The sequence below is a fragment of the Zosterops lateralis genome, assembly GCF_965231275.1.
Source record: "Zosterops lateralis genome assembly, chromosome: 4".
Taxonomy (NCBI): domain Eukaryota; kingdom Metazoa; phylum Chordata; class Aves; order Passeriformes; family Zosteropidae; genus Zosterops; species Zosterops lateralis.
Genome location: NC_139765.1, coordinates 74,299,044 through 74,321,773, shown reverse-complemented (window position 1 = coordinate 74,321,773; position 22,730 = coordinate 74,299,044). Strand labels below are relative to the sequence as shown.

General features: G+C 46.3%; 2 long non-coding RNA genes across 4 annotated transcripts in view; both read right to left on the bottom strand.

Moving 5' to 3' along the window:
* Positions 1–7,948: 7,948 nt before the first annotated feature.
* LOC310908363 overlaps positions 7,949–22,730 on the bottom strand; it is a 31,459-nt gene continuing 16,677 nt past the window's right edge. For both annotated transcript variants that reach the window (XR_014589841.1, XR_014589842.1), the window contains exon 4: positions 7,949–8,323. This is a non-coding gene — a long non-coding RNA (uncharacterized lncRNA). The remainder of the gene's footprint in view (positions 8,324–22,730) is intronic.
* On the bottom strand, positions 18,357–20,689 carry LOC310909110. Of its 2 annotated transcripts, XR_014589996.1 has the most exons (4): positions 20,617–20,689; positions 20,445–20,489; positions 19,410–20,029; positions 18,357–18,569 (listed from the first exon to the last, which is right to left on the bottom strand). It is a non-coding gene; the product is annotated as an uncharacterized lncRNA (long non-coding RNA). The 2 variants fall into 2 exon arrangements; XR_014589997.1 differs by lacking the exon at positions 20,445–20,489 and having other exon boundaries at positions 20,617–20,656.

Here is a 22,730-nt window from a genome sequence, read left to right as displayed (position 1 = left end):
CAACAACAAACAATTCAATCCATAGAAATAAAAGTAGCACAAATATACTTAAATTAACAGCACCAAAAACAATTATTCCTAACTCAATGAACTCTTAATTCCTCAAAACCATCAAAACAAACAAACCACCTATAAATACACACAAAACCAAAAGATCTGTTTGACTACAAACAATATCTCCTAAATTATCCAAAACTATAAAATGTATACTGTAGTCAAGCATGCTAAATAAACAAACCCCTATAACACAATAAAAAATCATTTAATTGTAAATATTAAGAAACCCTAAAAAATGAACTACATCACACCGTCTCAAACCCACTAAAACAAACACTAGATGCTCCCTATGATAAAAGCCACCACTAAATAAATAAAAGCCTCCCCTACACCTCACACCACAGCCAATTACACCACTGTAAACCTTAGACAATAAACCCTGGAAAAACACAATATCCCCCAAAAATAATTCAACAACAAAACTCAGTTCAAAAATACTCTGACCAACGTGAACTATGAAACCAAACATGAATTAAATACACCACATATCCCTCGTCACACCACCTACAAACAGAATAAAGCTACACAATAAATCACTAAAAACCACCAAACAGAAAAAACCAGCTCTACCCAACCTGGATCCCTCCATACAACACACAAAACCCCAATAACACATTTCAGAAGTCTCGCAAAAAAGCTACTTAAATTAGTTCTACCTCAAATACAAACAAACCCACACATAAAGTTACCTTTCCTCAAAAATCAAATTATATATAACAAATAATACCAAAAAAAGTCACACAAAACACTACGCACCACCTAAGAACATCATATTGAATAAAAGCCACGTAGAAGTGCCACTATTCATTAAAATTCCAGGTGAAAAGAAAATCCCTCCACTTTAAACACAGACAACAACAGAAAAAAGGAGTTTCTTCAATCAATTTGAACTCCTTTTGTCTCCATAACTCCTTTTTCGTCTGGGAGCACCGGGGAGGGTTTATTAAGATGAAGCTGAAAAGGAAAAAAAAGTCCCCTCTATAAACCCACACTGGTTTACCTTGTGCTGTTGCTCAGTATAAAGGTTTGATCCCCATCGCCTCCCAAGTAACGCTCCAAACCCACGTGCTCCCCATGACCCACAGCCAGGACCTCAGCGTGAGCTCCTCACTCCCCACGGCCGGATACCAGAATGAGCTGGGGCTGCCCTCTTAACCTGGAACCGCCCCATCATTATCCATCACAGCTCCACCTGGGGCTGCTCTCTCCCCTCCCCATCCTGTGCCATCTCTCACCTGCAGCTGCGGCCAGCCCGAGGGTGAGGCAGAGGGGACTTGCTGTTCATTCCCGGGACGGTTCATTGTCTGCACCTGACACGATGGGGCACCGGGCTTCCCTTGCTGTGGATAAGGACCCCTCTTCTCCTGCAGGTGCCCGAGGCTGGAACTGGGATTCCACCCCCGAAAATCCATATGCCTGAGGTTCATAATTCCTAAGGAAATTCCCCAGAAATCGTTACCCTTCATTTACAAATATTCCTTTAGAATCACTCCTGACTTGTCCTTCTGTGGAAGCGTTTTAAACATTCATTGGAGAGTTCAGGAGCCGAATTGGCTCGTTTATGACTTGGCTGACAAGCCCAGACAAAACCCAAACACCGAGAACTCCGGCCCTGCCCGTGAGCTGCCCGGCTCCGCCCCCGGCTCCGCCCCCGGCTCCGCCCCCGGCTCCGCCCCCGGCTCCGCCCCCGGCTCCGCCCCCGGCTCCGCCCCCGGCTCCGCCCCCGGCTCCGCCCCACGCTCCGCCCCACGCTCCGCCCCACGCTCCGCCCCACGCTCCGCCCCACGCTCCGCCCCACGCTCCGCCCCACGCTCCGCCCCACGCTCCGCCCCACGCTCCGCCCCACGCTCCGCCCCACGCTCCGCCCCACGCTCCGCCTTCCGCCCTATCCTGCCCGGGATGGGGGCGGGAACAAACTTCCACATACTCGGGGGAAAAAAAAGAGTAAGGAAAAAAAAAAAGGAACAATGAAAACATGAAAAAAAAATTTATAAAATAAAATAAAACAAAATTAAAATTTTTAAAAAACCTCAAAAGTTATTAAAAAGAAAAAAAGAAATTAATAAAATCTAAAATAAATTTAAAATATAATTTAAAAATTTAAAATACAAAATAAATAACATGAATGTAAAAACTGAAATAATATCCATAAATTTAAAAAAAAATAAAAGTCATTAAGATTTTAAATAGTAATAAAGAAAAATTTTTAAATTTTAAAAATAAATAATAGACTAAAAATATAAAAATTAAAGAAATAAACCAAAAGCATTTTAAAAAGACAAAACAAAAAATATATTAAAACATTAACCACAATACAATATTTAACATAAAATACAAAAATAATAAAAAAAAAAAAAGTAAAATAAAATACAAAATTAAATAAACACAGCCCTTCCCTCATGCCACTGCCTAACACAGGCCCCAGGAGTTTTCTTGATTAGGCAGGGATAGGGAAAACAAACCCAGTGCCTCCAGGAAAAAAAGGTTTTCTAGAAAATTCTTGGAAACAAATTCTGTTTTAGCAGGAAGCTCACTTGGGATGAACACCCACATGTGCCAAGGCAGGAAAGAACCACCCCCTTGTGTCCAAGGAACAGCAACTAGGCCAGGATTTAAGTTTTAATGGAACTTATGTAATTAAAAACACACTCAACTGAACTTGAAAACGAGATTAATCAAGGCAATTAAACACCTTACAAGTTTTCCTGGGAATTCCCAGAATTCTGTGGATATGGTGCTGACACATTCTTGATTTACCAACCTTAACTGGGGAAATTTCCTTGGAAATGTCCCCTAAGAATTAGCAAAATTCCAATTAGGATAGAAAATAGGAAAAAAAATATAGCCTTACTAAAATCAGAGAGAGGCTAAACATCAAATAAAAGGAAGGAATAATATCCAACTCCCAGCTTGCCTGGAAAACAAGCTCAGGAATTTCTAACATGGAAAACTTTTGGAACAGCCAGGAAGTCTGTAGAAGTCCATGGAATGATGATTTCAAATCTGCTGCCTCTGCTCTGATTTTCAAGGGAAGAGGGAGTTAAACATGCCAATTTACTCCTATTCCAGAATGATCTCTAGTTTGTGGGAGTAACAATCCAAATAAACTCCAATCTTACTTGGATTTGACAGATGAAACTCCCAGCAGAGATGGGAAGTTTCAGTGGAACCAAAGAGCCACAATTGCTGGAATAACAAAATTCAACTCAGCAAAATACAGCAATTCTATTGACAAATCCATGGAGGAGGAGGAGGAGGAGGATGACACCAGGAACACAAACCAGCTGAAAGCAACGATCAACTGTAAAGGGCAGGAAATCAAATGGACACTCTCTGGTTCTGATCAGGCATTTCTCCAGGAGTCAGAGAGAAAAGTGGGAACCCTGCACTGGGATAAGGCCTTCCAGTGCCTCCACTTCCCACTGGCTCTCTCCTTTTTTGCCGACTACCTGCAAGAGGAAAAACAGCAGGAATAAAGTTTCAAACAGGAGGTCCTTGGTTCAGGCAGACTGAAGTGCAGCTCCCAGGGAGCGAGTCCAGGCTGTGCCCAGGGGAGCTCCGGGAATCTGGGATTGCCCGTGGGATTAAAGGCCTGGAAAAGCAGGACCCACCTGCCGGGTTTAGTGCTGGGACACAGCAAGGCCTCGGCTCAGGGGCAGCAGTTGGAGCTGGGACTGCAGGAGAACACCCCAAAGCCAGGTTAAACATCCAGCATGACACGCAGCACGCTCCGGGAGAAACTCAGGTGGGAGAAGCCCCCGGATGCTCCGTGTTCCTTGTCCTTGGCAGCTTTGCCAGGGCCTCCCTCAGAATACTGACCTCACCCTGCAGCTCCCACAAAATAGGAGAACTTATGGAAATCACCCAGCAATCCATGGATTTCTAGGTATTAAGAAACCAAAGCAGCCACCTCTCAGTGGTGTCCCCAAGGCCCAGCAGTGCCCAGCACCTCTGACTGGAATTTGAGGGGTCCCAGCACAGCCCCAGAGCAGCAGAAAAACTCACCTCCAGACTCACCAGAGAGATGACAGGAGGGCCCTCCCTGCGATGCCTGCTGAGCCAAGTGGAGCTGGCAGGGTGACCCATAGACATTCTGTGTTTACCTTTCAACAGAGTCAATGCAGAAACAGAACAAATCTCTCTCGGTGTCGAGATGCCTTCAGGTGCACCTGGAGATGCTGCAGTGTCCTTCGGCAGCCAGAGCAGAACAGGGTTTCTACGGTGCTGTAAGTGAGAAATACAATTTAATCAGAAGAAAATAAAAGGAAGCACCTCTCCCCCTGCTTTTTATATTAAAAAAATCATGCAGTAGAATTTTTTTAAGCGCTCATTCTTGTTTTACACTGTGTAAATTACAAGCACTCAACTTCCAGCCTGAATTTGCAACAGCTCCTCAGGCTGACTGAGCTCAGCCAGACCACCAGAATCACTGAATTGTGGAAGGGAAAGCTCATCCCATTCCAGCCCCCACCCAGGGCACAGACACCTTCCACCAGATCCAGGGGCAGCCACAGCTTCTCTGGGGAACCTGTGCCAGGGCCCCGCCGCCCTCACAGGGAACAATTCCTTCCTGATATTTAATCTAAACCGGCCTCTGAGGCATAAAATGAAAAATCACAACTAATTCTTTATAGTAAATTAAAGAGCATATACAGTATAATAGAATATATTCCAAGTAATATTTTAAAATATATAAGACAGCATTTAGTAATACTGTGCTTATTACTTTTTTGCATATATTTAAACATTACAAATATGAAACCTTCAGCACAATCAGAAAATGAACTAGAAGAACTAACCTAAACAACAGAATATCAGCATTAAGAGCACAAGTAAAGAAAACAACACAGACTCTAAAACAATACATTCTCTTAAAATTGTGCCAAAAAAGCCAAAGCACACGTGAGAAAGATAAAGGTGAAAAAATGAATAAAAAATGACCCCCACCACGGCCTGGAGACCACCACCACTAAACACTGAGCGTGCCCAGAAAAGCATAAAGTGATTACCATATCAAAGGAAAATAAGCAAGATCAAAAAATAAGTATGTATGAAGAAAGTCTGTAAGATATCATGAATATGTAAAACCTCAGAAAATAAGAAAGGGGGCAAATCCCCTGGGGGGTATGCGTGTCTTTGATAAAATTATTCCCCACGTCAAAAAATACAAACCGCTCTAACAACTCGGATTAGTTGTGGAGTTCTTTCCGCGTCGTTTCAGCCTCCCTTCATCCTGATGAAGCCCTTCCCCTTGTCCATCACTGCGTGTCCTTGTGAGAAATCCCACTCCATTAGGGCATAAGCGGCTGGCACAGACCCCCCCAAATCAATGTTCTGGGGGCTCTCAGGGCCACACGAGCAATCCGGGCGTTTTACTGGCTGATCCTTGCCACCTTCCCCGGGAACCCCGGGCTCGGCTCCAGCGCCGACAGCGAGTGCTCCAACTCTGGGTACAGTGCCAGCGTGTCCCGCCCGCCCGCCGGGGGATCGGCAGCGGCCCCGACACCGCCTTGAATGGCCCGCCGAGGAAGCGGCAGTGAGGGCGGACACCGGTCCGGGGCCACCCTGGAACTGCCCTCAGCGCGTTCGGTTCGGCTGAGGGGGGGCGACGTTCGGGGAAAGTCGGACGTCTTCGGCTGTTCGGGGAGACCCGGCTGGGTTCGGCTGTTCGGGGAAACCCGGCGATTTCCGTCAGCCGTCGGCTATTTTCGGCTGTTCGGAGAAACTCGGTCATTTCCGTCAGGCGTCAGCTATTCTCGGCTGTTCGGCAACTCTCGGTCATTTTCGTCACACCTCGCCTTTTTTGGTGGCAGACAGCATTACGTCACTTTCGCCCCTCCCCGCCGCCATCTTTAGAAGGTCAAGAGCAGCGAGCCGAGCCGCCATCTTGATTGTGGCGCCCCTTAAGGCCCCCATAGGTGTCTAACACAAACGCCTGACTAAAACGAGTAATTTCAACCCGCCTGCAGCGCGGCTGAACCTACAGCCCGTGTCTCTACACCTGGAGACGCCACAGAAAATTATCTCCGGGCGGCGCCGTGGTCGGGATTTTTGTGCAGGCAGTCAAATAGACACACATAGGGTCCTCTCTCTTTCCCGCCCTTTTGGCCGCCATCTTGAGAAGGTCAAGCGCCGCGAGCCGCGCCGCCATCTTGGTTGTGGCACCCCCCCAAATGTCCCCCTCGGCTGCTCGCACAAGCGCCTGACAACATCGACTGCCCAAACACTGCCGTGGCGCCGCTCAGCCCCCATCCCGTGTCCACGCACCTGCGTATGCCGCGGAAAAATCGCTCCCGGGTGGCTCCGTGGTCCGGGTCGCGCGCAGGCACCCGGCTGCCACGTGCCCTGCGTCCCCTCATTTTTTTTTCCCCCTTTTTTGGCCGTGATCTTTCGGTCCTCGGGCGGCAGCACTGCCCGTGAGCTCACAGCCCGGGGCTGCTACGGGCAAGGGGGAGAACTGCAGTACCGCTTTTTATCCACGAGATGGCAGCATTGCCTCACAGATCACAGCCCGGTGCCAGGAAGGGGGAGCTGCAGTACCGCTCTTTCTCCACACGGTGGCACCACTGTCGCAGGGACCGGAGGCAGAAAAGAATGTGGCCAAAATTCCCCTTCCAACCATCCCCGAAAATAAAAGCCCCAAAATATTACAAGTACGAGAATCCCACCATCTACCAAGCCAAAACCAAAAAAGTCTTCATTTTAGGCCATATTTAAATATTTCTTCTATTTCTTATTATGATATTTCCATTATATCATGTATTTATCTACTATAATTTATCTATTTATATTACCTACCTATTTATATTATTATAATTTACCTATTATATCATGCACATTATATTAGGTATACATTACATATTATAATATATGGAACAGGTAATATATAGTGTATCTATTGATATTATCTTTCATATTTTATAGTTCTCTTGTTACTTATATTTTCCTTTTTTTTTTTGCATTTGTATTTTTTTTTATTTACTTCTTGATATTTTAAACAATATTTTAAACCATATGAATTGATTAACCTAAGACACCAGAACCACAGTTAATTAGAATTGAATGACCCTGCTTTTCTAAGGGGTAAATATTTAATCTTTATTAAAATAGTAATTAATAATAATAAAAATGATTTTAAAATAATAATATAAAATAATAAAATAATTTTCCCATTCTGCCTGCTTTTTGAGGGGGGTGTTTTTGGGGGGCTTTGTTTTGGGGTTTTTTTGTTTGCTTAGCTTTAGATTTCTTGGCTAATAAACAAGGCAGTTCAGAGAGTTACAAATTAAAATGTCTACTTAGTTTTATTGCTGTCTCTGAAATACACCTTGACATCAAGTTACTGCTGGCAATACTGTGCATGGGGAAAATGAGACCTAAAAGAAAAAAAGGCACCACAGTGTTCACAGCTTTCTCCATTCAGGTTTTAATTCAGCAGAAAATACAGAGGTTTTTCACTAACTGCACTCTCAGTTATATCCAGACCTCCAGTGGACATGGAGGTCATTTTTCAACTTCTTTCTTACCAACAGCCAAACTTCCACCTACACAGGGTAAGAAAGAGTATGGAAAAAAAAATTAAAAAAAAAAAAAAAAAAACCACAAAAAAACCCACCAAAAAAACAAAACAAAAACAAAAACAAAAAACAAAAAACAAAAAAAAAAAAACAAAAAAACAAAAAAAAAAAAAAAAAAAAAAACCAAAAAAAAACAAAAAAAAAACAAAAAAAAAAAACCACCCCACATTAAAATACATAGAGGGAGAAATACAATAAACAAGTTAATGGTTTCTGTGTAGAAATCCACCAGAAGGGTGGTCAGTGTTCAGAGAATGGGAGTCTCCTGGAAAACAGAGAATGCTTGGTCTTTATTCATGCTATCCTGTATCCTATTTCTATTAAAGCGTGGCACAAATGAATTTAGTGTTCTTTGATGTCAGTCTTTTCCTGGTTTTTCTCTCCTTTAGGGTCCAACTTCCACGTACTCCAGGTAAGAAATAGTATTTAAAAAAGGAACAAAGAAAACATGAAAAAATAAAAAATAAAAAAAAATTGAATAAAAATTAATAAAAAGTTCTTAAAAATTAAAAATACAATAAAAACATGGAAATAAAATAAAAATCTAAAAAAAATCTAAAAGTAATATTAAAAAAAGTTAAAAATAAAAAATAAATATAAAATCTTTTCAAGAACACAAAACAACAGCTGGACTGGGATGAGGCCTCCCAGGGGCTTTGCTTCCTACTGGCTCCATCCTTTTCTGCCAACTACCTGCAACAGGAAAAACAACAGGGATAAAGTTTCAAACAGGATGTCCTTGGTTGAGGCACTTCAAAATAAGTTTTAACAAAAAAGTTGGACAAAAAAGAGAGTCTCAAAATCAAGAAGTAAGTCTCACAGCTATTAAAAAAAAAAAAAAAAAAAGAAAGAAAAAGAAAAACGTGTCTCTGGTATGTATAACTTGCTAGTCTCTCATGTTTTCAGTCCTTACCATTGATTTTTACCAAGGAGAACTTGACAATTTGTTCTGGTTTAGGTTGAATTAGGGGAAACCCTCCAAGGAATCCCCTAATAACAAAACCTCTACCACCCCTCCCCCCAACCCTGGGTTTGGGAAGGAATCTCTTGAACACAAAGTGGAAAAAACCGGTTTATTAACAAATGAATAAACACCCCCCGACACAAGGGAAAAAAAAAAGAACAGAAAAAGCTCAGGTTACTGTGAGGGGGAGGGCGCGCCGCTTCTTTTACAAGCCCCGGCGATCTTCCTTGGACTCCTCCAGCCAGATCAGCTCCGGGTGCCGGTCCTAAATCTTAAAGGGGGGGGGGGGGGGGGGAAGGAGAAGAGGAAAAGGAAAAAAAAAAAAACAAACAGAGCACAGAGGCGGCAGAAGGAAAGGAAGAAAAAACAAAAGAACGAAAAGGGCAAGAAACTAGCAGAAAAATTTGCGATACAGCGAGCGACTAGAAGCGACTAGAAGCAGGGAAGCCAAAAGCCAAAGTGGAGCCAGCCCAGCAGGCCAGTGCCCGCCCCCCCCTAAAGGGGACGGATCACCTTCTTAGACATAACAAGGGTGTCCACGATATGGGATTATGGGATAGAGAGCACTGTCAACCCAGGACACAATTCCAGACACTTTGTGTCAATCTAGGAATACCCTCTACAGCCCAACTACACCCCACATGACAAATTTCAAGTCCCCAGGACTTGTCCCATTCCCCCTACACCCAGACTGAGCAACAAGGCAGAGCAGCTCCAGGCCAAACACACCAACACCCGTGACACAGGACAGGACAAAAGGGGGGACACAACAGGGACAGAAATACCTCAGCAAGAAAAATGACCCTGAGGACCGAGAGAACTCGCAATGAGATGACCGAGGTAAGACCCATGGGGAGCTGACCGGGCTCAGAGAACCCTGCAGGAAGAAGATGCCAATGGGATCACTGATCCCAAGAAATGCAGAGACGGATGCCTGAGAATCCTACGGTCAGAATCCTCCACTCAACTGTGCACTTTTAGAAGACCTAATCTGCCTGAATGGATGGTGGCAATGCACAGCTGTTGATACAGCTCAGAACAAGACCTGGAAAGGAACCAGTCTGGAAGGTTGTGAAGAGAGATGGATTCTGATGTGTGTCTGAGCACCTGAGTCAAAGTTCAATGATATCAGTGCCTGTCCAAGGAACAGGGAGATATTAAGAACGATGCCTGGGGTCTCCAAAAGACCCCTTGAAGGGTTAAGGCAAAAGACACACAAAACAAAACACACAACAGAGACAGAGTGCACAACAGACAAGTGACACGACGTGCCCTGGGACTGCTCTGCCCTGCACACCTCAGCACTGTGACACCTTCCCTTCACGTGCCCTAAAGGGGTCACAGCTTGGACATCCCCACCTCCAAACCTGACCCAAAAATCCCTCCCGGTGACTCCCAACCCATACCCCACTTTCACCCCCTCTGTGGCTTTTAGCCCTTCACTTATCACTGGGATTTCCAGGGATGAGAATCCACATCAGGGGCCAAGGAAGGCTGTCTCTGCCTCAGGGAAATTCCTGCTGTCTCTCATTCAGGTGCCGTAAAGAAAACCAAACATCCACGGATGATCTCAGCAGGGCTGTTGGGTGAGAGGATCTCAGTGTGCGACAAGTGACCACCTGAAACACACAAACAATAAGGGATGCTCAGAGTTGCACCAGAAACACCACTGCCCTGACCACACAAATATATCCATTTCAGAAAACAAAACACAAACAAAAGTCCATTAAAAAAAAGGCCAACTCTTATTACTCCTAGTCCATTTTCCAAATATAATAAAAATAACCCCATCTCCATTCTCCTCAAAAAACCTCTGAAATATACACCCAGAACACCCCCAACTGAAATACCTGCCTCTAATCACATAAAAAGTAGAAAACCTATATTCCTTGACCTATAGAAATTTATTAACCTAGTACGTCAAAACCACAGACTTTTAAATCCTTAGTCCACACATGTAGACCATATACACCAATCCCATCACTACATACCAAATCAAAGCCTATTATCTATTACTAACAGAACAAAAAAAGCCTCTACCTTTAACTGCAATAAAACTTCTAATTAAAAATAAAATAATTTCATTATAACTAAGCAAAAATTTCAAACAAACTTCCTCCAAAATAAATAATTTAAACACCAAAAACCCTCAAAAATTCAAAATAACTACTTCAAAAACGCCTTCAGTACCTTTCAGACTGATTTTGAGAGCAAAGCAAGGAAATAAAAAGCACGCAGCCTGTTTTAAGAAAACAGTGGTCACTCCTGTGCATTCCCTGTCCAGTGTATTCAGCCCAAGCACAGACAGACAGCAGCACACAGATCTCCTTTGCTCTTAGTTAGTTTTAGGGCAGAGAAGTTCCCTGCACTGATTATTTCCCCTTTATCTTTGGGTTCATTAAACCTGCTGCAGACTGAAAAACCCAGAGAAGCACCGAGAGGTGCACCTGCAGCCACAGGGCCTGGACCTCAGCATTTTATCAACACCAGAACAGCGGATAAGAGACCAAAGGAGATGAGCTACAGCCACAGCAAGGGCTTTCTGAATTTACCATCTCCCTTCAGGAAAACAAAGTGTTTTATTATTTTTTGTTATTTATTCTTTATGCTTATGACCACTTTGTTTGTTAAATAAATAGTTTTTTCCATTTCTTCCTAAAGAAATTCTTTCACAAACCAATTTAAAAGAGAGACCATTTTGGTTTACTCTCTAAAAAAAACCCTATTCAAAAGTTTCCTCTCAGGTTTACCCTAAACCACAACAACAAACAAATCAATCCACAAGAATAAAAACAGCACAAATATACTTCAATTAACAGTACCAAAACCAATTATTCCTAACTCAATGAACCCATAATACCTCAGAACCACCAAAACAAACAGACCACCTATAAATACACACAAAACCAAAAGATCCATTTGGCTACAAACAATATCCCCTAAATTATCCAAAACTATAAAACATACACTGTAGTCAAGCATGCTAAACAAACAAATCCCATAAAACAATAATCTAATTATAAATATTAAGAAACCCTAAAAAATGAACTACATCACACTGACTCAAACCCACTAAAACAAACACAACACCATTGCCATGATTAAAGCCACCGCTAAATAAATAAAAACCTCCCCTATACCTCACACCACAGCCAATTACACCACTGTAAACCTTAGAAAACAAACTCTTGAAAAACACAATATCCCCCAAAAACAACTCAGTAACAAAACTCAGTTCAAAAATACTCTGACCATGTGAGCTATGAAACCGAACATGAAATAAATACACCACATATCCGTCATCACACCACCTACAAAGAGAATAAAGCTACACAATAAATCATTAAAAACCACCAAACAGAAAAAAAACCAGCTCTACCCAACCTGAATCCCTCCATACAACACACAAAACCCCAATAACACATTTCAGAAGTCTCTTTAAAAAAGCTACTTAAATTAGTTCTACCTCAAATACAAACAAACTCACACATGAGGTTACCTTCACTCAAAACCCAAATTACTCACAATAAATAATACCAAAAAAGACAGACAAAACACGACACACCACCTAAGAACCTCATATTGAAAAGAAGCCACATAGAAGGGCCACTATTAATTAAAATGTCAGCTGAAAAGAAAATCTCGCCACTTTAAACACGGATAACAACAGAAAAAAGGAGTTTCTTCCATCAATTTGAACTCCTTTTGTCTCCATAACTCCTTTTTCTTCTGGGAGCACCGGGGAGGGATTGGTGAGACGAAGTTGAAAAGGAAAAAAGTCCCCCCAATAAACCCGCACTGGGTTATTTACCTGTTTGGCACAAAGGTTTGTCCCTCGGCGCTTCCCGAGGAAATGCTCCAAATCCAAATGCTCTTGTAGTCTCCCCATGAATCACACCCAGAACCTCAGGATAAATTCCTCACTCCTCACAGCTCCATACTCAACTGAGCTGAGGCTCCCCTTTTAAACAGCCCCCGGCTGGAACCGCCCCATCGTTATCCATCACAGCCCCACCTGTGCCTGCTCTGTCCCCCCTCACTGTTCCCAGCTCACACCTGGGGCTGCTCTCTCCCCTCCCCATCCTGTGGCATCTCTCACCTGCAGCTGCTGCCACTCCGAGGCTGAGGGCAGAGGGGACTTGCTGTTCATTCCCGGGACGGTTCATTGTCTGCACCTGACACGATGGGGCACCGGGCTTCCCTTGCTGTGGATAAGGACCCCTCTTCTCCTGCAGGTGCCCGAGGCTGGAACGGGGATTCCACCCCCGAAAGTCCGTATGCATGAGGTTCATAATTCCCAAGGAAATTCCCCAGAAATCGTTACCCTTCATTTACAAACATTCCTTTGGAATCACTCTTAACTTGTCCTTCTGTGGAAGCATTTTAAACATTCATTGGAGAGTTCAGGAGCCGAGTTGGCTTGTTTATGACTTGGCTGACAAGCCCAGACAAAACCCAAACACCGAGAACCCCGGCCCTGCCCGGCCCCGCCCCCGCCCCGAGCCCGCCCAGCGCCCGCCCTGCCCGAGATGGGGGCGGGACCATCGCCCGCGGCCCCGCCCTTCTCCCTGGGCCGGCCCCGCCCCTCACAGCTCAGCCGAGCCGGGTCCGAGGGGAGAGGAGAGATCCTGGTATCATTTCAAAACGCATTGGGAAAAATAAAGATACCGATTACATGCAGCAGTCCAGTATGTGTTACAATGCTCTGCAATGCTCTGGGTGAAATCATCTGTTCCGCAGAAACTGTTTAAGCATATTAAGGTTTCACAGAGATGATTACAAAAAAAAGATATCTCACCCTTTGCAGCACCTCTTGCAAGACAGCTCGACTGTCAAGAGTTAATGGGTCCTCACGAATAAGAACTTGCTTTTCCAGGGTTCCTAGAATACAGCCCAGATGCCACAGTTTAGATCCTGAAGCGAAAAATCCAAATACAGCACTCCTTCAGAACCCTGAGGGACAGCCACGGATTCTGGGGTTACAGGAAACAGTGAAAAATTGCACCAAGAACAGTGCAGTGCTGGCTGGGAGAAGCAGCATTACTTTGTCCGATAAAATGCCATTATGCAGCCAGTTTAGTGCTTTAGAGAATTTTACTGCCATGGGGAAAAAAACAGGGAAAAAAAAAATTGAACCAAAAATAGTGCATTGAAACAAGCAAAATTGTGAAAAGATGCAATAAATATGAAAAACATAGTTACTTCTAATAAAAGAAAAAAAATAACAAAAAATGCAAAAAACGCGGTTTTATTTCTGATCCTTTAAACGCTGCTTTAAATCCAGAAACTACAGAAGCGCTTCTCGCTGGCTCCTGCTAGCTACAGCCGGTCCTCCTGCACCGCACCAGGCCCCGCACCAGGCCTCCGGCCGCCCTGGGTACGGCTGGCGCCACTGCCCCAGGACACCGCCGGCCCCCAGACACTGGCGCAGGCGGACGCGGGAGTCGCGTCCGTGCTCACCCTCGCTCCCCGGGCCGGCAGCTGCGGACATCCCGTCCCGGCGCAGCGGCGCTCCTCCCTCCCTCCCTCCCGGCCGACCGACCGCGCAGCTCCAAACGCCGCTCCCCGTCCCCTCAGGGCGCTATTTATGCCCCAGGGCCGGCCAGCTCAGCCAATCACAACCGGAGGCAGCGCCGGCCCCGCCAATCCCTGTTGAGGAAGCGCCGGCCAGGTGAGCCCAACCAATCACAAGCGGAGGCAGCGCCGGCCCCGCCAATCCCACCTCGGCTCCGCGAGCCCCCCCCCGCTGTCCCCTCACGTCCCCGCTCCCGCCAGGGCCGCCGGATCGGGGCCGGGGGGTTCGGGGCCCGGGCTGAGGGCGGGGCGGCGTTGCGGTCGCGATCGGGACCGGGAGCGCTGCGGGCGGCAGGAGCCGCTCCTGCTCCGCCCGCAGCCGGCGCTGCGCCGGCGTCCTGCCGGGGCTCCGGGCACGAGAGGACGGCGACGGCGATTTCCTGGTGCCGGCAGGGCCGGGCCGGGCCGCGGGGAACCCCCGTGCCGGCCCCGGGACCCCCCCAAATCCTGCCGCTCCCCGTGGTGCCAGGGAATCTGTTTCCAGCATAGGCAGAAAAATCTTTACGAGAAACCTCAAAACTCGGGGACACGGGGTCTGACGGGAGAGCGGAGATTCTGGTATAATTTCAAAACGCATTGCGAAAAATAAATCTATGGAACAGCTCATTTCCTCTCTATGGAAACCTCAGAAGTAAAAGCTGCTCGGCTAATTCCATAAAGCATTCCAAAATCAGGGTCCTGGGGAGCGACGTTCGGGGCAACTCGGCCGGCTTCGGCTCTTCGGGGAAACTCGGCGCTTTCCCTCAGCCGTCGGCTCTTCTCGGCTGTTCGGCAACACTCGGTCGTTCTCGTCACCCCCCCGGCTCTTTTCGGTTGCGAGAAGCATTACGTCACTTTCGCCCCTCCCTGCCGCCATCTTAGTTGTGGCTGAAGCCAATTCTGGTCGAGACGCCATCTTGGTTGTGGCAAACTTAAGGCCCCCGTCGGTGTTTAACATAGACGCCTGACTAAATCCACTAACCTTAACCCGGCTGCTGCGCGGCTGAATCCACAGCCCGTGTCCCTACATCTGAAGAAAGCACAGAAAATTTCCCCCGGGCGGCGCCGTGGTCGGAGTTTTGTGCAGGCAGTCAACTAGACACACATAGGGTCCTCTCATTTTCCCGCCCTTTTCGCCGCCATCTTTCGAAGGTCAAGCGCCCCGAGCCGCGCCGCCATCTTGGTTGTGGCACCCCCCCAAATGTCCCCCTCGGCTGCTCACACAGGCCCCTGACCACATCGCCTGCCCGAACACTGCCGTGGCGCCGCTCAGCCCCCATCCCGTGCCCGCGCACCTGCGTACGCCGCGGAAAAATCGCTCCCGGGCGTCTCCGTGGTCCAGGTCGCGCGCAGGGAGCCGGCTGCCACGCGCCCGGGGTCCTCGCATTTTTTTCCCACCTTTTTGGCCGTGAACGTTCGGCGCTCGGGCGGCAGCACTGCCCGTGAGCTCACAGCTCGGGGCTGCTGCGGGCCCGCGGGGACGGGCACGGCGGAGCGTTGCAGTATCGCTTTTTATCCACAGGATGGCAGCATTGCCTTACAGATCACAGCCCGGGGCTGCTACACGCCTCGGGTGGGGAGAGCTGCAGTACCGCTCTGTGTCCACACGGTGGCAGCGCCGCCGTAGGGAGCGGAGACAGAAAAGAACGTGGCCAAAATTCCCCTTCCAAACATCCCCGAAAATAAAGGCCCCAAAAGACCCCCAACCACAACAACTACGAGAACCCCGCCATCAACCAAGCCAAAACCAAAAAAGCCTTCATTTTAGGCTACACTTCAATATTTCTTCTATTTCTTATTTTGATATTTCTATTAATCATTACAATTTATCTATGATATGTACATTATAGTAGGTATATTTTACATATTATAATATAGGGAACATGTAAAAATATAGAGTGGATTTATTGATATTACTTTTCATATTTTATAGTTCTCCTTTTCTTGCTTATATATATATATATTTATTTTTTTGTGTGTGTTTTCTTCTTGATATTTTAAACATATGTATTCATTAACCTAACAGATCAGAACCACAGTTAATTAGAATTGAATGACCGTGGTTTTCTAAGGGGTAAATATTTAATCTTTATTAAAATATTATGGGCACATTTTCTCTGTCTGCGTGCTTTGGGGGAGGGGGGGGTTGTTTGTGGGGGGGTTTGTTTTTTTGTTTTTTGTTTTTTTTTTTCTGAATTTTGGATTTCTTGGCTAATAAACAAGGGGGTTCGGAGAGTTACAAAATAAAATGTCCGCACAGTTTTATCGCTGCCTCTGAAATACACCTCGGCATTGACTCACTGCTGGCAATACTGTGCACGGGGAGAAGGAGACCTGTTTAGGGTTTGAAAGGAAAAGAAAGGCACCACGGTGTTCACAGCCTTCTCCGTTCAGGTTTTTTAATTCAGCAGAAAATACAGAGGAGTTTTGCTAACTGCGCTCTTGATTATATCCAGACGTCCAGTGGAGAGGGAGGTCATTTCTCAACTCCTTCCTTGCCCACAGCCAACTTTCCACGTGCTCAGGGGAAAAAAAGAGTAGGATAAAAAAAAACGGAATAAAGAAAACATGAAAAAAAAATTAATATAAAACAAATAAAATAAAAGTTGAAAAAAAAACCTCAAAAGAGTAAAAAAGAAATAAAATTTAAAATAAATTAAAAATATAATAAATTGTTTAAAATAAAAAATATCATGAAAGTAAAATCTAAAATATCCATAAATTGAAAAATGAAAAAATTGAGTAATTAGGATTTTAAATAGTAATAAAGAAAAATAAAAACTAAAAAGTAAATAACAGAACAAAAATATAAAAATAAAAGAAATAAACCCAAATCATTTTAAAAATACAAAACAAAAAAAAACCCCATGAAAACATTAACCACAATACAATATTTAACATAAAAAATACAAAAATCAAAAAGTAAAAAAATAATTAAAATAAAATATGAAACTAAATAAACACAGCTTTCCCCTTTATGCCACTGACTACCACAGCTCTGGGAGCATCCTGGATTATGCAGGGATAGGGAAAACAAACCCAGTGCCTCCCAGAAAATAAGGTTTTCTAGACAAATCCCAGTTTTGCTTGGAAACAAATTCTGTTTTATCGGGAAGTTCACTTTGGATGAACATCCACATGTGCCAAGGCAGGAAAAAACCACCCCCTTGTGTCCAAGGAACAGCAACTAGGCCAGGATTTAAGTTTTAATGGAACTTATATAATAAAAAACGCACCAAATTGAACTTCACAAAGAGACGAATCACGGCAATTAAACACTTAACGAGTTTTCCTGGGAATTCCCAGAATTCTGCGGATATGGCGCTGAACAATTCCGGATTTACCAACATTAATTGGGTAAATTTCCTTGGAAATGTCCCCTAAGAAGTAGCAAAATTCCAACTTGGATGGAAAATAGGAAAAAATAAATGCTGCCTTACTAAAATCAGAGAGAGGCTAAACATCAAATAAAAGGAAGGAATAATATCTAAGTCCCAGCTTGCCTGCAAAACAAGCCCGGAAATTTCTAACGCTGAAAACTTTTGGAACGGTCAGGAAGTCGGTGGAAGCCCATGGAATGAGGATTTCAAATCTGCTTCCTCTGCTCTGATTTTCAAGGGAAGAGGGAGTTAAACATGCCTGTTTACTCCTATTCGAAAAAGGATCTCTCATTTATGGGAGTAACAATCCAAAGGAACTCCAATTTTACTTGGATTTGACAGCTGAAACTCTCAGCAGAGTTGCGAAGTTTCAGCGGAACAAAAGAGCCACAATTTCTGGAAAAACAAAATGCAACTCAGCAAAAGACAGCAATTCCATTGACAAATGCATGGAGGAGGAGGAGGAGGAGGATGACACCAGGAACACAAACCAGCTGAAAGCAACGATTTATTGGAAAGGGCTGGAAATCAAATGGACAGTCTCTGGTCATGCTCAGGCATTTCTCCAGGAGTCAGAGAGAAAAGTGGGAACCCTGCACTGGGATAAGGCCTTCCTGTGGCTTCACTTCCTACTGGCTCTCTCCTTTTTTGCCAACTACCTGCAAGAGGAAAAACAGCAGGAATAAAGTTTCAAACAGGAGGTCCTTGGTTCAGGCAGACTGAAGTGCAGCTCCCAGGGAGCGAGTCCAGGCTGGGCCCAGGGGAGCTCCGGGAATCTGGGATTGCCCGTGGAATTAAAGGGCTGGAAAAGCAGGACCCACCTGCTGGGTTTAGTGCTGGGACACAGCAAGGCCTCGGCTCAGGGGCAGCAGTTAGAGCCGGGACCGCAGGAGAACGCCCCAAAGCCGGGTTAAACATCCTGCGTGACACGCAGCACGCTCCAGGAGAAACTCGGGTGGGAGAAGCCCCCGGATGCTCCACGTTCCTTGCCTTTAGCTGCTTTGCCTCCCTCAGAATGCTGACCTCGCCGTGCAGCTCCTACAAAATAGGAGAACCTATAGGAATCATTCACTGGTGGATCTCTAGTTATTAAGAAACAAAATGTGTCCAAGCTCTACTGCAAAGCAGCAGCTCCGAGGAGACACAGGGATTTATTCCAGAGGGGACACAAGTACTTCACAGCTTTTAATACATAAATGAATAGGAGCAGAAATTTTGCGTTTATTTTAGGTCTGATGATGTCCACAGTTGCACAAGCATGGAGGGGCCGTAATCACATTCCTATGTTATTTAGGATATTTTGAATGGCAATATATAACAAACCAATATGTCTCATAATCTGCTATTCAAAGGAAACTAATCATAAGCCGATAACGTGCAGTTTGGGGTCTATCTGTAATTTACCACACTTTTGGTTAAATTACAGCTCCTGACTGTAAAACCCCTGAGAAATCACAATTTTAATCAATTACACCTCAAAATAAAAGAATTGTGATACATAATGGCATTAAAAATTATATTCTTGCATATATAACGCAGACCTTTATCAAATACCAAAAGGTATAGAAAATCTATTTGGTAATTGCTTTGATGTCTCCTGTGAATACAGCAAATTACAAGACCCTCCTGTCGCTAAAATAAGATTTGAATGTATCCACTTTCTGGAGTGTATATTGGACAAGAACAAATATTTGCAAAGGTCCGGTTTCACTTCGAACTTCTTCCAAGCAGTTGTCTCCTGTCTGATGCAGATATTTTAGTATTTTGTTGATGGATTATGATATGGATTAAGACAACAGCACACTTCTTGGTCTTTTCAGCTACGTACTGAAAAATTACCTACACAAGAAATGAAAAGCCTTACCCGAATGAATTTACCTCTCGGACAGAAGTTACAGCAATCATCTGCCTGCCTTTGACGACAGTAGCTTCTCTCTGAGAACTTCTGCCCAGTGTTGAAATGTTTCTGGTAGATCTTCAAGCATTCCCCATCTGAGGCTTTTCTCCTCCACAGAAATCCTGCAGAAAGGAAAGCTAAACCAGAAAAGTTGTTTGTAAGAGATTCAAACAAGTCACACCTAGATATATAACAGCAGGAGAAGGAAGCAAAAGTTTTGGGTGGGTGGTCTGACAAATATTGAAAAGAAACAAATTGTTTTTCTAACACAGTAGGCCCATGAAAGCAGAACTGGCTGAAGGACCCAGGGGTTTCTTACCAAGGCACAGCAAGGTGGTACTACCTGCCTAGAGAAAATTCATAATAATCCCCTAAAAATTACAGAAAAACAACATTTTCTTTAAAATAAAAATACAACCACACCATTAAATTATCACATTGGCAATATTCACAGGTTTTCAAGTATTACACTCGAGTTGACTTAATACATTTTTCGGAGCATGCACAAATAAATATTCAGAATTCCCAAGTACCTTTCCCTGCCTTGGCAGATTCTCCTCAGAAGCAGCCAGGACTTGGAGATACTGTAATTGCTAAGACACTTAAAAAAAAAATTTGAATTCCAGCCTTTGAGATCACTTTATCTGGCAGGAGGGCAGTAGGATTCCTATTTGCTCAAACAGGATTCAGCCCTTCCTGCTGAGATGCCCCCAGAAAGCTGGCTCAGAATCACCAGTGAAGGTCAGAGCTGTTGGTGAAGCTGTTTTCCACTGTGTTATCTGATTGCTTCAACATCATTTCCCCGTATTCACCAATTTCCCTCTTGTGCATGAAATCAATGCATCAATTTACTTCCTGACTCCCAAAGCTCATTCTGCGTTTCATTTAAAGAAAAAGAGAGTGAAAATCAATCCAAAATGGTTCCACAGCTGCTGAATTATTCTCTGCCTCGTGTCTTTACCGATGCTGAGGGGCACCATCATGCAGCTGCTTCTAGGAACTGGACTTCACCTCACCGAGTGGGTGGCGAGGGAGGCTCCGTCCGTCCCTGGATACGAACGCTGCGGGAAAAGGAAAGACCTCAGCGGCCCGGCCCCGGCCGAGCCCGGCAGCCCCCCCGGCCCTTCCTGCCCCGCTCCCCCTCAGAGGAGAGGGGCTGCGCACCCCACCCCACGGTCCCCTCCCTACCTGCAGCCGGGCTCGGCGGGCTCGGGCCGGGCTCGCCTCGGTTCGGCTCCACCCGGCGCGGTTCGGCCGCGCTCGGCCAAGCGGCGCTCGGCTCCGCTCGCTCCGCAGCCCCGGCCGCAGGCGAGGGCTCGGTGTGTGCGGCGGGAGCGGCGGGCGCGGAGCGGAGCGGGGCCGGCGGGCGCCGGAGCCGTCCGGAGGCCTCTCGGGCGGGCGCGACCCCGGGAGGGCGGCGGCATCTCGCCTCCGGCGGGCCGCACGACGGGCCGGTGTCCGCGGCGCCGCCCGGCCGGGCTGCAGCGGGCCCGGGCTCTCCGCCTCAGCCGGGGGCACCGGGAACGGGCGGCGGCCGGCCGTGAGGAGCTAGGCGCTTTTGTCCCTCCCACACATCTCCAGCCTTCAGCTTGGGAGCTCTGGGCCCCTCCCTCATACACCGATTCTCCAATTGGTGGAGAGCCGCCGCAGTGACTGCTGCGCTGGCCTGAAGCTTGAGATCCCGCAGTCGCTGCTGCTGCTGCTGCTTCAGCCTTGCCGCGTGCACCGTGCAGCCCCATCTCCTCCTCCTCCTCCTCTTTCTCCCGATCCTCCTCCCTGGGATGTGGGCAGACCCAGAGGGTAAGTGGGAGCCCTGGCTCACCTCAACCGTTCTCATCCCCCGCCCTATCACAGGACCCCACAAGTTCACTCAGGGGAGGCACGGCCAGGCCACTGGGCCGTATGGGGGAGCAGATAATTCCCAGCATCAGAGGGTGACCTCCCACCATGCACCAGCCAAGCATGCTTTGTCCCTGCCCACCCTCTCTCTTCCTGCCTCCAGCTCAGGACTTCTGTCCCACCAGCTCCAACACAGAGCCTTGGGCACACGGGTAGAAGAAACAAGAGTGGTGCCAAAAGAGGCCTTGAGGCTTGAGTTTGCCTGCAAGATGTCCTCCCCCTGCAGGGAGCCCATGGGTGCCAGGCAAATCTGAGATCCACAGGGTGCTGAGGGCCCCTTAGAGCAGCCCCTTATTTATTTTAGGGAGCTGCATCTGCTAAACGGTGTTTCAGGCACTGCTGTCACACAGAGATTTTTACCAGAAGCCCATGAGACTTTATGCTTCCAGGGCAGGCAGCATCAGCCACAGAAAGGCAGGATTGATCTCTGGGCTGGGCTGGTGTTCTGGCCCTATCAGGGAGCCCCAAGCCTGGACAAAAATGCTCTTTCCTATCAAGCATCCTCTATCCTGCGTACCATGTCCAGGTCTTTGGCAGACACAGGTCCTGGCACAGGTGCTTCTCCTGGGGGGAACCATCACCCCAAATAAGCAGCAAGGGTGCTGTTCTCGCAGTCAGACAGCAGCTCTAGCTGGGAGGGAGGGGATAAAATGGCTAAAATCTGCAGCAGACAACCATTGTTGAAAGTAAAACAGAGAATCAAAAAGAGCGTGAAGTCAAACAAGAAAGCAACTCTGAGGAGGGTGAAGAGCATAGAATCATAGAAGCACAGAATGATTTTGGGGTGAAAAGGACCTTTAAAGGCCATTCAGTCCAAGCCCTCTGCCATGGGCAGGGACACCTTCCCTGCTGAGAGCTCCAAAAAACCTGGCCTTGAACGTTTCCAGGGATGGGGCTCCACCATACGTTTGGGTAACATATGGCAGTGTTTATCTATCCCTCACACAGAAAATTAATTTCTTACTATCTGATCTGAATCCCATGTTCCCCTGCCAGCACCTCCATTTGCCATTTCCCCTTTAGCACCTCCAGTCATCTCCTTCCTGCACCCTTTCCTGTCTCCATCCTCCCTCCTAGCAGAGTTGCAGGTTATCCAGTAGCTCCTGAGTGGCCTCTTTGCCAACATCGGGTCTGCTGAGGTGTCATGCGTGGCACTCGTAGGGGACATATGCATCTTAGCAGTGCATCCTGCCCACTGGAGCATCTGCTTCCACTGGCCCCGGGCCAGCCAGGCTGCAGCTGAAGGTGATGGGGAAAAGATCACGTCCCAGTACAAAATCGGTTTGTGCAATATCATCCAATTTGTGCACGCCACAGTTCAGCAGACAGAAGAGCAGTGTGAGTAGAGGAAGGAGCCCTGCCAGAGCCCTCCTCCCCAGCAGGATGGCATCTGATGTCTCATC